Raw genomic sequence first — 16,505 nt, forward strand, 5'->3', positions numbered from 1 at the left:
TGGGGTAAAATCATCTACTCGGCAGTGTGGCAGTTTTTTTTATAAGCAACCGGAGGAGGTGAACATGTCCATATGTAGAATCTGTGGGCGGAAGGTGAAGCGTGGCCAGGGTGCACCACATCCCTGCATCATCATCTGGAGCGTCACCATAAAGTGGCCTGGGAGAACCGTGGCTCTGATGTGGTGGGCCAGCCTGCCACAGCAACCGCTGAACCACCCAGTGGCACGCAGCCGATATCAGCCAATCAAGGCTCCACCACCTCAGCCGAAGGGAGATGTCTATCTTTCCCTGGTCCTGATGCTCCTGCTCCTCGCACTCCTACTCCTCGTCAGTCATTCCGTCAGCAATCGATCACCAAAGCGATTGCCAAGAGACAACAGTATGCGTGCAATCATTCAGCGGCGCAGAAGCTGAAGATGCTCATGTCCAAGTTGCTGGTGCTGCAGTCCCTCCCTTTCCAAGTGGTGGACTCTACACCTTTCAGAGAAATGATGGCTTGTGCCAAGCCGAGGTGGAGAGTCCCAAGCCATCATTTCTTTGCCAAAAAGGCAGTACCAGCCCTGCACAAACATGTAGAACAGAAGCTGGGCCAATCCTTGAGCCTGTCGGTGTCTGCCAAAGTGCCCAGCAACGCCGAAGTGTGGAGCTGTAACTACGATTAGAGACAATAAATGTCCATTATGGCTCACTGGGTGAATGTGGTTCCTGCACAGCCACACCAGCAACTTGGTCAGGTGATGCCGCTTCCTGCTCCACGTTCTCACACCGTTGGTCCTGCTATAATGTCCGCCTCTGCCTCCTCATCCTCCACCATGTCCTCAGCCTCCACTGCAGGGACAATTCACAGTGTCCTCCCCAGCATACCACATGTGCAGGGCACGGCAGTGTCACACTGTTCTGCACCTAATTTGCCTGGGCAAACTGAGTCACACAGGGGAGGAACTGCTCTGTGTCTTTCATCAAGAAATTGAATCCTGGCTTTCTCTGTGAAAACTCAAAATCGGAAGCATGGTGACCGACAATGGTAAGAACATGGTGTAGGCGCTGCGTCAAGGAGGGCTGAGCCATGCGCCTTGCATGGCCCACGTGTTCAATCTGGTTGTCAAGCAGTTCCTGAAGTCTTCCACCCATCTGAAATAAATCCTAACAATGGCCAGGAAACTTTGCATGCACTTCAGCCACACATAGGGGGGCCTCTGCGCTTACGTTCCTCTGCCATGGCTGCTGTGGCAGCAGCAACTTGAGTCTAGAGTCACTGATGAGCAGCTTTCTTTACCCGCCTAGTGAATAAACTACTCACCAGCAGCAGCAGCTAGACCTAGGGCAGGACCTGAACCAGCAGGTGTTGGCATACTTGGAGAGCACCCTGCCACCCAAAGTTGAAGATCCGCTGGACTACTGGGCAGCCAAACTGGATTTGTGGCCTCAACTGGCCGAGTTTTCCTTGGAAAAGCTGCCCTGCCCGGCCAGCAGTGTGGCATCAGAATGGGAGTTTAGTGTGGCGGGGGCCATAGTTACACCAAGAATAACTCGCCTGTCCACCCAAAATGTGGAAAGACTGACTTTTGTCAAGATGAATCAGGCGTGGATCAGCCAGGATTTCCACCCACCAATGCCTGATGCATTAGACTAGACCATCCATGGTGCGACACAAACACTTTGACAAAAGAGAGTTTCTTCTGGCTACCTATATATGGTATACAGATGGCTCACTGTGGATAACCACGACTGGTGCTCAGGTTGAAAGAAACACCCCTTGTTCTTGATTATATATAGTTAGGAAATTGAACTGGCACTCAGAACATTTCGAGGATATGTGGAAACATACAAATTTATTATATAGTAAAACCGCAATATACCTAGGTATAATACACCTTATTCAATAAAAGATATACATAAGTAATAAAAAATGACAAATTCATCAATTGATCTCACTGTATAAGTGGAATTCTACTTTGGTTCTCTATGTATAGAGACATGTTTGCATAGGCAGAAATCCCGATGGCAGGTGCCATGTAATCAGTCCATATATGTAGGGCTTCTGATCTTTGTATAAAGAGACACAATTCCTACGTAGTCCCAAACTTTCATTGTCTTCTGGCTACCTGCCTCAGCTACTAAGCTGAAGTTGCCACCCGCCTGATGCCACACATCTGATGCCAAGTGCTCCTTCTTTCACCCACCATCTTCAGCTGGTACTGGTATTGCCACCCACCTCCACACTATGTTACCTTGTCACTCTGTGGCCTCCTGATGCTGCTGCCACACATCCACACTATGTCACCTTGCCAATCTGTGGCCTCTTGATGCTGCTGCCACGTCCACACTTTGCCACCTTGCCACTCTCTGGCCTCCTGATGCTGCTGCCACCATCACACTATGTTACCTTGCCACTCTCTGGCCTCCTGATGCTGCTGCCACCTCTAGACTCATTAGGCCACTCTGTGGACTTCTCATGTTGTTCCCACCCTCCCCACTTCATGACTGGGCCACTATTTAGCCTTTTGGCCTGGCTGACATCATCATTTATTTGACCCTTCTTCTGATCTGTCAGAAGGAAGGAAAAATGAGACGCACAACGGATCCTGTCTGTGTAGCAGCTGCAAGGCCTGTATGGTCTCATCAGAATTGGGTTGTGATTTGGTAGCGAAAAGCAGGAGTGAGTACAAAACACAGAAGACATGCAAATATTCCATTCACGTTTCATCTCTGTTTTGGATCCACTCCTGTTTTTTTGGCATTAGCAATACTGATGGATTAACCAAATGCTGACCGAGTGAAGACGGATGCTCAACAGACAGGTTCCGTTTTTTGTGGGTTATTGACGGATCAAAGGAAGGGCAAAATAATCAGTGACGTCAACACAAACTTACTGCTGACACTCCACTCTGCTTACCTCTTCACTCTGTTGGCGGGCTCTACCTGTATAAGCGTTCAATATGAATTTCTGTCTGTCTGTCTAGACATCTGTCTGTCTGGACGTTCTTTATGCGCAGTCAAACGACTGGACTGTTCTTCACCAAATTTGGCACACAGGTACATCAGGTGTCCGGGAAGGTTTTAGACCGGGTCTCAGCTCTCTAGGAAGTACCATTCCTGAGATATTCCCCAAAAATGACCCACATCAGCCAATACAAGCCTGCAAGTCTTTCTCTTTTAAATCCCAATTGCCATAAACACAGTTTTACTCCAGGTTTCCATAACAACCCAGCCATTTTTCTTTACAGCTTAAAGGGGCGAGCACTGTGGAGGTCACTGTTTTTAAAGGGGTGGGTACAGTGGAGGTCACTGTTATTAAAGGGGCGGGAGCTATGAAGGTCCCTGTTAAAGGGGCGGGCACTGTGAAAGTCACTGTTAAAGGGCAGTCATTGTGAAAGTCACTGTTAAAGGGGCGGTCACTGTGAAAGTCAATATTATAGGGGCGGTCACTGTTAAAGGAGCGGTAACTGTGAAAGTCACTATTAAAGGGGTGGTCACTGTAAAAGTCACTGTTAAAGGGGCAGCCACTGTGAAAGTCACTGTTAAAGGGGCGGTCACTGTTAACCGCCTCCGGACCGCCTAACGCAGGATTGCGGTCCGGAGGCGGCAGCCCTGCGCTCAGCGACGCATATACGCGTCATCTCGCGTGAGCCGAGATTTCCTGTGAACGCGCGCACACAGGCGCACGCGTTCACAGGATCGGAAGGTAAGAGAGTTGATCTCCAGCCTGTCAGCGGCGATCATTCGCTGTCAGGCTGGAGATGCGATTTTTTTAACCCCTAACAGGTATATTAGACGCTGTTTTGATAACAGCGTCTAATATACCTGCTACCTGGTCCTCTGGTGGTCCCTTTTGCTTGGATCGACCACCAGAGGACACAGGTAGCTCAGTAAAGTAACACCAAACACCACTACACTACACTACACCCCCCCTGTCACTTATTAACCCCTTATGAACCACTGATCACCCCATATAGACTCGCTGATAACCCCCCTGTCATTGATCACCCCCCTGTCATTGATCACCCCCCTGTAAGGCTCCATTCAGACGTCCGTATGATTTTTACGGATCCACGGGTACATGGATCGGATCCGCAAAACACATACGGACGTATGAATGGAGCCTTACAGGGGGGTGATCAATGACAGGGGGGTGATCACCTCATATACACTCCCTGATCACCCCCTGTCATTGATCACCCCCCTGACATTGATCACCCCCCTGTAAGGCTCCATTCAGACATCCGTATGATTTTTACGGATCCACGGATACATGGATCGGATCCGCAAAACACATACGGACGTCTGAATGGAGCCTTACAGGGGGGTGATCAATGACAGGGGGGTGATCACCTCATATACACTCCCTGATCAGCCCCTGTCATTGATCACCCCCCTGTCATTGATCACCCCCCTGTAAGGCTCCATTCAGACGTCCGTATGATTTTCACGGATCCACGGATACATGGATCGGATCCGCAAAACACATACGGACGTCTGAATGGAGCCTTACAGGGGGGTGATCAATGACAGGGGGTGATCACCTCATATACACTCCCTGATTACCCCCTGTCATTGATCACCCCCATGTCATTGATCACCCCCCTGTCATTGATCACCCCCCTGTCATTGATCACCCCCCTGTAAGGCTCCATTCAGATGTCCGTATGATTTTTACGGATCCACGAATACATGGATCGGATCCGCAAAACACATTCGGACGTCTGAATGGAGCCTTACAGGGGGGTGATCAATGACAGGGGGGGTGATCACCTCATATACACTCCCTGATCACCCCCTGTCATTGATCACCCCCCTATTATTGATCACCCCCCTGTAAGGCTCCATTCAGACGTCCGTATGATTTTTACGGATCCACGGATACATCGATCGGATCCGCAAAACACATACGGACGTCTGAATTGAGCCTTACAGGGGGGTGATCAATGACAGGGGGGTTATCACCCCATATAGACTCCCTGATCACCCCCCTGTCATTGATCACCCCCCTGTAAGGCTCCATTCAGACGTCCGTATATGTTTTGCGGATCCGATCCATGTATCCGTGGATCCGATCCATGTATCCGTGGATCCGTAAAAATCATACGGACGTCTGAATGGAGCCTTACAGGGGGGTGATCAGGGAGTCTATATGGGTGATCACCCCCCTGTCATTGATCACCCCCCTGTAAGGCTCCATTCAGACATTTTTTTGGCCCAAGTTAGCGGAAATTATTATTTATTTTTTTCTTACAAAGTCTCATATTTCACTAACTTGTGTCAAAAAATAAAATCTCACATGAACTTACCATACCCCTCACGGAATTACAAAAAATAAAAAATTCTAGGAACTCTCCATGCCCCTCACAGAATACCTTGGGGTGTCTTCTTTCCAAAATGGGGTCACTTGTGGGGTAGTTATACTGCCCTGGCAATTTAGGGGCCCTAATGTGTGCGAAGTAGTTTGAAATCAAAATCTCTAAAAAATGGCCGGTGAAATCCTAAAGGTGCTCTTTGGAATGTGGGCCCCTTTGCCCACCTAGGCTGCAAAAAAGTGTCACACATCTGGTATCGCCGTACTCAGGAGAAGTTGGGGAATGTGTTTTGGGGTGTCATTTTACATATACCCATGCTGGGTGAGATAAATATCTTGGTCAAATGCCAACTTTGTATAAAAAAATGGGAAAAGTTGTCTTTTGCCAAGATATTTCTCTCACCCAGCATGGGTATATGTAAAATGACACCCCAAAACACACAGGTATTTCATGATGGGCATAGTGAGTTCATGGAAGTTTTTATTTTTTGTCACAAGTTAGTGGAATATGAGACTTTGTAAGAAAAAAAAGAAAAAAAATCATCATTTTCCGCTAACTTGTGACAAAAAATAAAAAGTTCTATGAACTCACTATGCCCATCAGTGAATACCTTAGGGTGTCTACTTTCCGAAATGGGGTCATTTGTGGGGTGTTTGTACTGTCTGGGCATTGTAGAACCTCAGGAAACATGACAGGTGCTCAGAAAGTCAGAGCTGCTTCAAAAAGCGGAAATTCACATTTTTGTACCATAGTTTGTAAACCCTATAACTTTTACCCAAACCATTTTTTTTTTTTACCCAAACATTTTTTTTGGATCAAAGACATGTAGAACAATAAATATTGAGAAAAATTTATATATGGATGTCGGTTTTTTTGCAAAATTTTACAACTGAAAGTGAAAAATGACATTTTTTTTCAAAAAAATCGTTAAATTTCGATTAATAACAAAAAAAGTAAAAATGTCAGCAGCAATGAAATACCACCAAATGAAAGCTCTATTAGTGAGAAGAAAAGGAGGGAAAATTCATTTGGGTGGTAAGTTGCATGACCGAGCAATAAACGGTGAAAGTAGTGTAGGTCAGAAGTGTAAAAAGTGGCCTGGTCATTAAGGGTGTTTCAGCTATGGGGGCTGAGGTGGTTAAAGGGGCAGTCACTGTGGAAGTTACTGTTAAAGGGGAGGTCACTGTGAAAGTCACTGTTAAAGGGGCGGTCACTGTAAAAGTCACTGGTAAAGGGGTGGTCACTGTGAAAGTCACTTTTAAAGTGGCGGTCACTGTAAAAGTCAGTTTTAAAGGGGTGGTCATTGTGAAAGTCACTTTTAAAGGGGAGGTCACCGTGAAAGTTACTGTTAAAGGGGCGGTCACTGTTAAAGGGGCAGTCACTATAAAAGTCACTGTTAAAGGGGCGGTCACTGTGAAAGTCACTGTTAAAGGGGTAGTCACTGTGAAAGTCACTTTTAAAGGGTCGGTTATAGTGGTGGTCTCTGTTAAAGGGGCAGGCACTGTGGTAGTCACTATTAGGCTACTTTCACACTAGCGTTCGGAGCGGATCCGTCTGATGTTTCATCAGACGGATCCGCTCCGATAATGCAGACGTTCGCAATCGTTCAGAACGGATCCGTCTGCATTAAAACTTAGAAAATTTTCTAAGTGTGAAAGTAGCCTGAGCGGATCCGTTCAGACTTTACATTGAAAGTCAATGGGGAACGGATCCGCTTGAAGATTGAGCCACATTGTGTCATCTTCAAGCGGATCCGTCCCCATTGACTTACATTGTAAGTGTGGACGGATCCGCTCGCCTCCGCACGGCCAGGCGGACACCCGAACGCTGCAAGCAGCGTTCAGCTGTCCGCCTGGCCGTGCGGAGGCGAGCGGAGCGGAGGCTGAACGCCGCCAGACTGATGCAGTCTGAGCGGATCCGCATCCATTCAGACTGCATCAGGGCTGGACGGAAGCGTTCTGCTCCGCTCGTGAGCCCCTTCAAACGGAGCTCACGAGCGGACAGCAGAACGCTAGTGTGAAAGTAGCCTTAAAGGGGCAGGCACTGTGAATATCACTGTTAAAGTGGCGGCCAGTATGAAGGTCACCGTTAAAGGGGTGGTCAATGCTAAAGGGGCGGGTATTGTGAAGGTCACTGTTAAATGGGCAGGCACTGTTGAGGTCAATGTTAAAGGGGCGACCACTGTGGAGGTCAATGTTAAAGGGGTGGGCACTGTGGAGGTCATTGTTAAAGGGGTGGGTACTGTAGAGGTCACTGTTATGGGAGAAACTGTCGATATCTTTTATGACACACGGAAGCATAAAATGAAATAGATGAAATATACTCGTGCGAAGCCGGGTCCTTCTGCTAGTCTCGCTAGTTATATTATAAAACTGAGTTACTGTCTGTCTAGACGTTCTTTATGCGCGATCAAACAACTAGACCGATCTTCGCCAAATTTTGCACACAGGTACATCAGCAGTCCAGATCAGCTCTCTAGGACATACCGTTCCTGAGATATTCCCAAAAAATTACCTGCATTAGCCAATACAAGCCCCCAACTGCCATGCACACGGTCACATGTCCCTCATCAGCCAATAGAAGCTCGCAGGCTTTTAGTCTCCAAATACACACAGTTTTATTCCAGGTTTCCAATACAAACCAGCCATCTTTCTTCACTGCTATAAGTCAGCTTTAGGCTAGGGCTACACGACGACATGCACAGCTCAGCAGACAGTATCACACATGATAGGATTAGATACACAGCTCAGCAGACAGTATCACACAGGATCAGACTAGATACACAGCTCCGCAGGCAGTATCACACAGGATAGGATTTGATAAACAGATGAGCAGATAGTATCACACAGGATAGGATTAGATACACAGCTCAGCAGACAGTATCACACAACATAAGATTGGATACACAGCTCAGCAGACAGTATCACACATAATAGGATTAGATACACAGCTCAGCAGACAGTATTGCACAGGATAGGATTAGATACACAGCTCAGCAGGCAGTATCACACAACATAAGATTAGATACACAGCTCAGCAGACAGTGTCACACAGGATAGGATTAGATACACAGCTCAGCAAGGATTAGATACAAAACTCAGCAAACAATATCACACAGGATAGGATTAGATACACAACTCAGCAGACAGTATCACACAGGATAGGATTAGATACACAGCTCAGCAGGCAGTATCACAAATGATAGAATGAGATACACAGCTCAGCAGACAGTATCACAGAACATAAGATTAGATACACAGCTCAGCAGACAGTATCACACAGGATAGGATTAGATACAAAGCTCAGCAGACAATATCACACAGGATAGGATTAGATACACAACTCAGCAGACAGTATCACACAGGATAGGATTAGATACACAGCTCAGCAGACAGTATCACACAACATAAGATTAGATACACAGCTCAGCAGACAGTGTCACACAGGATAGGATTAGATACACAGCTCAGCAGACAGTATCACACATGATAGGATTAGATACACAGCTCAGCAAGGATTAGATACACAGGTCAGCAGACAGTATCACACAGGATAGGATTAGATACACAACTCAGCAAACAGTATCACACAGGATAGGATTAGATACACAGCTCAGCAGACAGTATCACACAACATAAGATTAGATACACAGCTCAGCAGACAGTGTCACACAGGATAGGATTAGATACACAGCTCAGCAGACAGTATCACACATGATAGGATTAGATACACAGCTCAGCAAGGATTAGATACACAGGTCAGCAGACAGTATCACACATGATAGGATTAGATACACAGCTCAGCAGACAGTATCGCACAGGATAGGATCAGATACACAGCTCAGCAGGCAGTATCACACAGGATAGTATTAGATACACAGCTCAGCAGACAGTATTGCACAGGATAGGATTAAATACACAGCTCAGCAGGCAGTATCACACAACATAAGATTAGATACACAGCTCAGCAGACAGTATCACACAGGATAGGATTAGATACACAGTTCAACAGACAGTATCACACAGGATAGGATTAGCAGAGATGAAGAAGGTCACGGCACTCCAAAAGCAAATTCAATGTGTTTTAATCCACCAAATGTTCAGCAGCAACGTTTCGACAACAGTCTTTATCAAGCTACATACAATGTATTGTATGTAGCTTGATAAAGACTGTTGTCGAAACGTTGCTGCTGAACATTTGGTGGATTAAAACACATTGAATTTGCTTTTGGAGTGCCGTGACCTTCTTCATCTCTGCTGGTATATTGGGGGTCTCTGAGGCCGAGACCTGACGCCACGAGCACCGCCGCAAAGTCTCTTGAGTGCATTCAAGTAAGTGGTGCTGTCCTACCATACATTTTTGTTTGATCCACAGGATAGGATTAGATACACAGCTCAGCAAGGATTAGATACACAGATCAGCAGACAGTATCACAACTTACTACTCACTGACATCTTGCAGTTTCTGTAAGGGTCGGGCGAGCGGTACTTCCCGAAGTCCCTCTCAAAAACCAAAGATGTGTGCCTATCATACTGGTACCTCTTGAGTAAAGATTTCACTCTGGAGATATCCTCGCGGCTACCTCCAGTCGAGACCAGATGCTCGAGTTTCCTCCTCAGGCCCTGGTACAGGCAGTACCTGTCCAGGGACCTGAGGCTCGAGAGCTGGCAGAAGAACTTTGCCGCCCGATCTTTGAATATCTCACACCACAGGATAGGATTAGATACACAGCTCAGCAGGCAGTATCACACAACATAAGATTAGATACACAGCTCAGCAGACAGTGTCACACAGGATAGGATTAGATACACAGCTCAGCAAAGATTAGATACACAGCTCAGCAGACAGTATCACACATGATAGGATTAAATACACAGCTCAGCAGACAGTATCGCACAAGATAGGATCAGATACACAGCTCAGCAGGCAGTATCACACAGGATTGGATTAGATACACAGCTCAGCAGGCAGTATCACAAATGATAGGATGAGATACACAGCTCAGCAGACAGTATCACAGAACATAAGATTAGATACACAGCTCAGCAGACAGTATCACACAGGATAGGATTAGATACAAAGCTCAGCAGACAATATCACACAGGATAGGATTAGATACACAGCTCAGCAAGGATTAGATACACAGGTCAGCAGACAGTATCACACAGGATAGGATTAGATACCCACTCAGCAGACAGTATCGCACAGGATAGGATCAGATACACAGCTCAGCAGGCAGTATCACACAGGATAGTATTAGATACACAGCTCAGCAGACAGTATTGCACAGGATAGGATTAAATACACAGTTCAGCAGACAGTATTGCACAGGATAGGATTAAATACACAGCTCAGCAGGCAGTATCACACAACATAAGATTAGATACACAGCTTAGCAGACAGTATCACACAGGATAGGATTAGATACACAGTTCAGCAGACAGTATCACACAGGATAGGATTAGATACACAGCTCAGAAAGGATTAGATACACAGATCAGCAGACAGTATCACAACTTACTACTCACTGACATCTTGCAGTTTCTGTAAGGGTCGGGCGAGCGGTACTTCCCGAAGTCCCTCTCAAAAACCAAAGATGTGTGCCTATCATACTGGTACCTCTTGAGTAAAGATTTCACTCTGGAGATATCCTCGCGGCTACCTCCAGTCGAGACCAGATGCTTGAGTTTCCTCCTCAGGCCCTGGTACAGGCAGTACCTGTCCAGGGACCTGAGGCTCGAGAGCTGGCGGAAGAACTTTGCCACCCGATCTTTGAATATCTCACACCACTCTGACTTAGTATCACAGAGATCCAGCAAAGCTACCTGACTCTGAAGGAAGTCCTAAGAGGATTGTCTCACCTCTGCTTCCTCCAGGACTCCCGAATTCAGCTTCCAGTAACCTCTTCCCATTTGGGGGGACTCTGAAATATTCAAAGAAAACATAATCAGACAGTGATCTGAGAATTCCACCTCCACAACCCTTAAGGTTTAGAAAGTAGCCTTCTCCTTTAAAAAAAACCTGTCTATTCTAGACCTAGTCTGATTCCCTCTATAAAAAGTGAAACCCCCGTGTCCTGGAAAATGCCTGATGTAGACATCCACCAGGCAATCCTCACTCGCTATACTATTTAAAGCAACGCTATCATAAGCCAGCCGGTCCCTGGCGCCTCCCCTATCTTGGGACCTCGTGATGGTATTGAAGTCCCCTCCAAAGACCACCTGCCGGCTCGTAAAAAGAAAAGGCTTAATCGTCATGAAGAGACTTTTCCTGTCCCATTTGGACTTGGGCCCATAGATATTAATTAGGCATAGTTCTTGTCCCCTCATAAGGACATCCAAGATCAAACACCTCCCATTTCCAACTCGATCACCCGTCAGCATTTTGCCAGCACCCGCCTCAGCCGAAGGGTCCTCCCGGCCCACTCCTGCATGAGCTCGGGCCGCATTGACCTCAGAGAGAGGACAACGACTGAAAGGATGACCGAGATCACTGCACAGGTTGCACCTAATCTCTCCACAAGATGCAGCTAGATGACCGATCCCCCCACACAACACGCACTTCTGCACTTGTCAGCTGGCGCTGATATGTGAGGGGCTGCCGCACTTGTGGCAAAGCTTAGGCTGCCCCCTGTAGAAAATCAAAATCCTATCATGGCCGATAAAGGCAGATGATGGAATGTGGGAAACTGTACTACCCAGACGTTTGAGCTTGATGTTAAACGTCCAGGCGCCCGACCAAATGCCAAACTCATCCAGGGACTTTGGTGGAACCCCCTGGATCTCTCCGTACCTTCCCAGCCAGGTCATGATGTCAACACAAGAGAGCGACTCGTTACGGGTCAAAACGGTCACTCTCTTGACCTCATTCTGACGGGTTATTGCTTTCGCAAGGTAACCACGCCAGTCCGGCGTGTTCTTTGCCAGCTCATAACCGGACCAGAAGAGCTCTAGCCCCTCCGGCCGGACAAAGCTGACGTCGAACTCCTTGGAGCCATACGGATGGATCAAGGCAAAGATGTCAGTTGCCTTGAAAACCATCCCAAGCAGGAGATCCGCCACCCTCTTTCTTGTAGGGCAAGCTTCATCGCTACTCCACTTGAGACAGACCACATTCCGCCTGACTCCAGGGCCGGTTGTAGGTGACGACCAGGCTGTCTCGCCCCCATTCTGCTCTCGGAAAAGCCCTCACGCCATGTTTGTTAAACCAGAATGACAGGTCAACCTTCATTCCCTCTACAATGATGGAGCTCTCCCCCTTTCTGAGGGCCTCCAGCAGTCGCCGCTGCAACGGGTGAGTTACATACACCAATTTCACCTCTTTCAGCTTCTGTTTCTTGTTCTTTTCTTTCTTTTTTTCCCTTTTCCTTGCAGGACCATCCTCCAGCAACTCATCTCCAAAGGTAAGACCTTCCACATGGGCCCAGGGGGACTCCAGGTACCTTATCTGCTCCATTAGCAGTCCTCCCACCCCACTACTCTCACTGTCTTTTCCATCCTCCTCGTCCGAGCTTGTGGGGGGAGACGCAACTGCTGAGGTCGCACACTGGAGTCTACAGACCCCACAGACTGCCCCCCCAGGCCCACTATTGACTCTTCCTCCTCATCTGAGGATTCTTCTTCTTGCTGCTGTTGTGCTTTTTCCTCCATTCCTTGGAACCTTTCTTCATTTTTAAGCTTTTCCTCAAAAGGGCCACCATTTTTCTGACTGCCCTCCTGACTTCCAACTTGCTCACTTCTTTTTTAGGGCTTTCCCAGCCTCTTTGTACTCCCGGAGGTAGGCCGTTATACGAGAGCTATACACACTCAATAACTCCTGGGGCCTCATAATGCCCCAGTCCGCATCCACCAGACCTGACCCACCTCCAGGAGCACCCCGCATACCTTCCGGAGGGCTACCGTCCACCCTCCTAGACTTGCCGGCGATGTTCCTGGCTTCTCCCCTAGGGGCCACAGGGGCCACTTCAACATGACCCCTGCTTGATCTTCTGACCCCCGAGACGGATGATGAAGCAGAGGCCGGTTGTTCGCCTCCCCTACCTCCTGCCGGCCTACCCCGGGAAGCAGGATCCTGGGACTTTGCTGAACGCATAGCCCAGGACCCCACCAGCTCACTAGGGAGAGGCAGGGCCTGGGCTGGGGGAAAGGTGTTACACTCCCCCACAAGCCTAGATCTCCTCCTGGGGAACAGATGGCAGGAAACTCCCTGGAGAAGCCTCTGGATGTTCAGGACGTTCAAATCCCAACTGCCATAAACACAGTTTTACTCCAGGTTTCCATAACAACCCAGCCATTTTTCTTTACTGCTTGAAGGGGAGGGCACTGTGAAGGTCACTGTTTTTAAAGGAGCAGGCACAGTGGAGGTCACTGTTATTAAAGGGGCGGGCACTGTGGAGGTCACTGTTATTAAGGGGGCGGGCACTGAGGAGGTCACTGTTATTAAAAAAGCGGGTACTGTGGAGGTCACTGTTATTGAAAGGGTGGGCGCTATGAAGGTCCCTGTTAAAGGGGCAGTCACTGTGAAAGTCACTGTTAAAGGGTCAGTCAATGTGAAAGTCACTGTTAACCCCTTAAGGACTTAGAACGTACCGGTACGCCATGTTTGCCGAGTCCTTAAGGACCCAGGACATATCGGTACATCCTAACTTTAAAAATACATTGCGGCACGGCGGGGGTTAATCGGTACAGGATGTCCACTGAAATCATTCAGCGGGCATCCTGTCACAATACCGGGGGGAGGTCATGTGACCCCCCCCCCCCGCATTGGCGATTGCAGCAAACCGCAGGTCAATTCAGACCTGCGGTTTGCTGCGTTTCCGGTCCATTCGGGTCTCCAGTGACCCGATGAACCGGAAAAGGACGGTGATCGGTGGTGTGATTACACACCACCAATCACAGTCTGAGCATTTGGGGGCGGCGGTGCTGTCCTTGGTGCTGGCGGTGCTGTCCTTGGTGCTGATTGGTGCGGGGAGAGAGGCGGGAGATTCAAACTCCCGGCGCTCCTCTCCACCCTCCTCTTCCTGCTGCTGCACCTGCACCGTCCAGCACCAGCTCCTGTGAACCCCCCGTCGGCACCTATCACCCTCCTGCACCCATCACCCTCCAGGTAGGTTAGGGTCAGTGAGGGAGAGGCACGATTAGGCAGGGATAGAAGGGAAAAGTTAGTTAGGGGAAAAAAAAAACTTTATCTGATTTATTGTCTCTGGTGGTTAGGGTCCACAGCACTTAGTTGTGAGAACCTAGACCCACCCAGGAGTACTGCCACCCTGGGGCTCCTACTGGTTTCCCGGCCCACCAAATAAGCCCACCGGAGCCCCCTACCGGTGATTTTAGCTGGTGTCCCCCAGTGGATTTTGAGCCCGAGATTCCGGATTTTGTTGGCAATCCAGGAATCCAGATTCCCACAGTGGGCTTCACTGAAATGGACTTTTTTTTTTTTTTTTCATTGACCCATTTGTGAATCTGATGGTGGAGCAGACGAACCTGTACGCCCAACAGTTCGTTGCTCAGCACCCGGGCTGCTTTTTGGCTAGACCCGGTGGATGGACGCCGGTCAGTGCAGCCGAGATGAGGACGTTTTGGGGCCTTGTGCTGCACATGGGTCTAGTGCAAAAACCCAGTGTCAGGCGATACTGGAGTGGGGACGTCCTCTACCAGACCCCAATCTACAGTATGGCCATGACACGCCCCCGGTTTAGGCCATCCGGAAATGCCTGCATTATGCAGATAATGCAGCATGTCGTCCCCCGATACGCCCGGTCATCGATCACTTCGGGGCCAAATTTGCGCAGGCCTACGTACCTGGAAGGGAGGTCGCGGTTGATGAGTCTCTCGTTGCGTTCAAGGGGAGACTCAGTTTCCGCCAATATATTCCCACTAAGCGGGCGAGGTATGGCGTGAAAATGTACAAAATTTGTGAGAGTACCTCAGGGTACACTTACAAATTTTGTGTGTACGAGGGGCGAGATTCCCGTATTGAACCCCCAGAATGTCCCTTCACTCTGGGTGTTAGCGGGAAACTCGTGTGGGACCTTATGCACCCACTGCTAGATAATGGTTACCACTTGTATGTGGATAACTTTTATACTAGCATTCCCTTGTTCAGGTCCCTTGCAGCCAGATCCACGTCCGCTTGTGGGACCGTGCGGAAAAATCAACGCGACCTCCCTGCCTACCCCCTCCAGGTACCTATCCCGAGGGGTGAGACCTGTGCCCTTACCAGTGGAAACCTGTTGCTGGTCAGGTATAAGGACAAGGGGGATGTCCTTATACTGTCCACAATTCACGGTAACAGCATCACCCCTGTCCCTGTGCGAGGTACCGCGGCAACGGTCCTCAAGACAGATTGTATCGTCGACTACAATCACTATATGGGAGGAGTTGATCTCTCTGATCAAGTCCTCAAGCCATATAACGCCATGCGCAAAACCCGGGCATGGTACAAAAAAAGTTGCGGTCTACTTGGTACAGGTTGCCTTGTATAACTCTTTTGTGCTGTCCCGGAGCGCTGGCAACACAGGGACATTCCTCCAATTCTATGAGGCAGTCCTCAAGGCCCTAATTTCTTTCTGACCGGGAAAGAGCAGGCCGGACTACCTCGGGAATTGGAGGCGCCCGGATCGTCCCTGGCCAACATTTTCCAGTTGTGGTCCCCCATACTGGAAAGAAGGGACGAACCCCCAAAAAAAAGTGCAGAGTGTGTCACAGGAGGGGGATACAGAAGGACACCACCACTCAGAGTGACACTTGCCCCGATCATCCGGGCCTCTGCATTATTGATTGCTTCAGGGAGTATCACACTTCCATGGAGTACTAAATTTTTATAATCCCCAACAATCCCCTAGAGAACATAAAAGACGATGGCTCTCAGACTTTGGAGACACGGAAACAATTTTTTCCCCAAAAAATATTAGTTTTAGTGCAGGCATCCTCAAACTGCGGCCCTCCAGATGTTGTAAAACTATAACTCCCAGCATGCCCAGACAACCTACAGCTATCAGCAGGGCATGGTGGGAATTGTAGTTTTACAACATCTGGAGGGCCGCAGTTTGAGGATGCCTGCTTAGTGTCTCCAAAGTCTGAGAGCCATACATATTGGGCATCGCTGCGTCCGTAAAAATCTTCTCTATAAAAATAACATTTAACCCAACCCCCCCCCCCCCCCCCCCCCCCCCCCCGGATGAACAGCGTTAAAAAAAAAAAGTTTAAAAA

The sequence above is a fragment of the Bufo bufo genome, chromosome 5, assembly GCF_905171765.1.
Source record: "Bufo bufo chromosome 5, aBufBuf1.1, whole genome shotgun sequence".
Classification (NCBI taxonomy): Eukaryota; Metazoa; Chordata; class Amphibia; order Anura; family Bufonidae; genus Bufo; species Bufo bufo.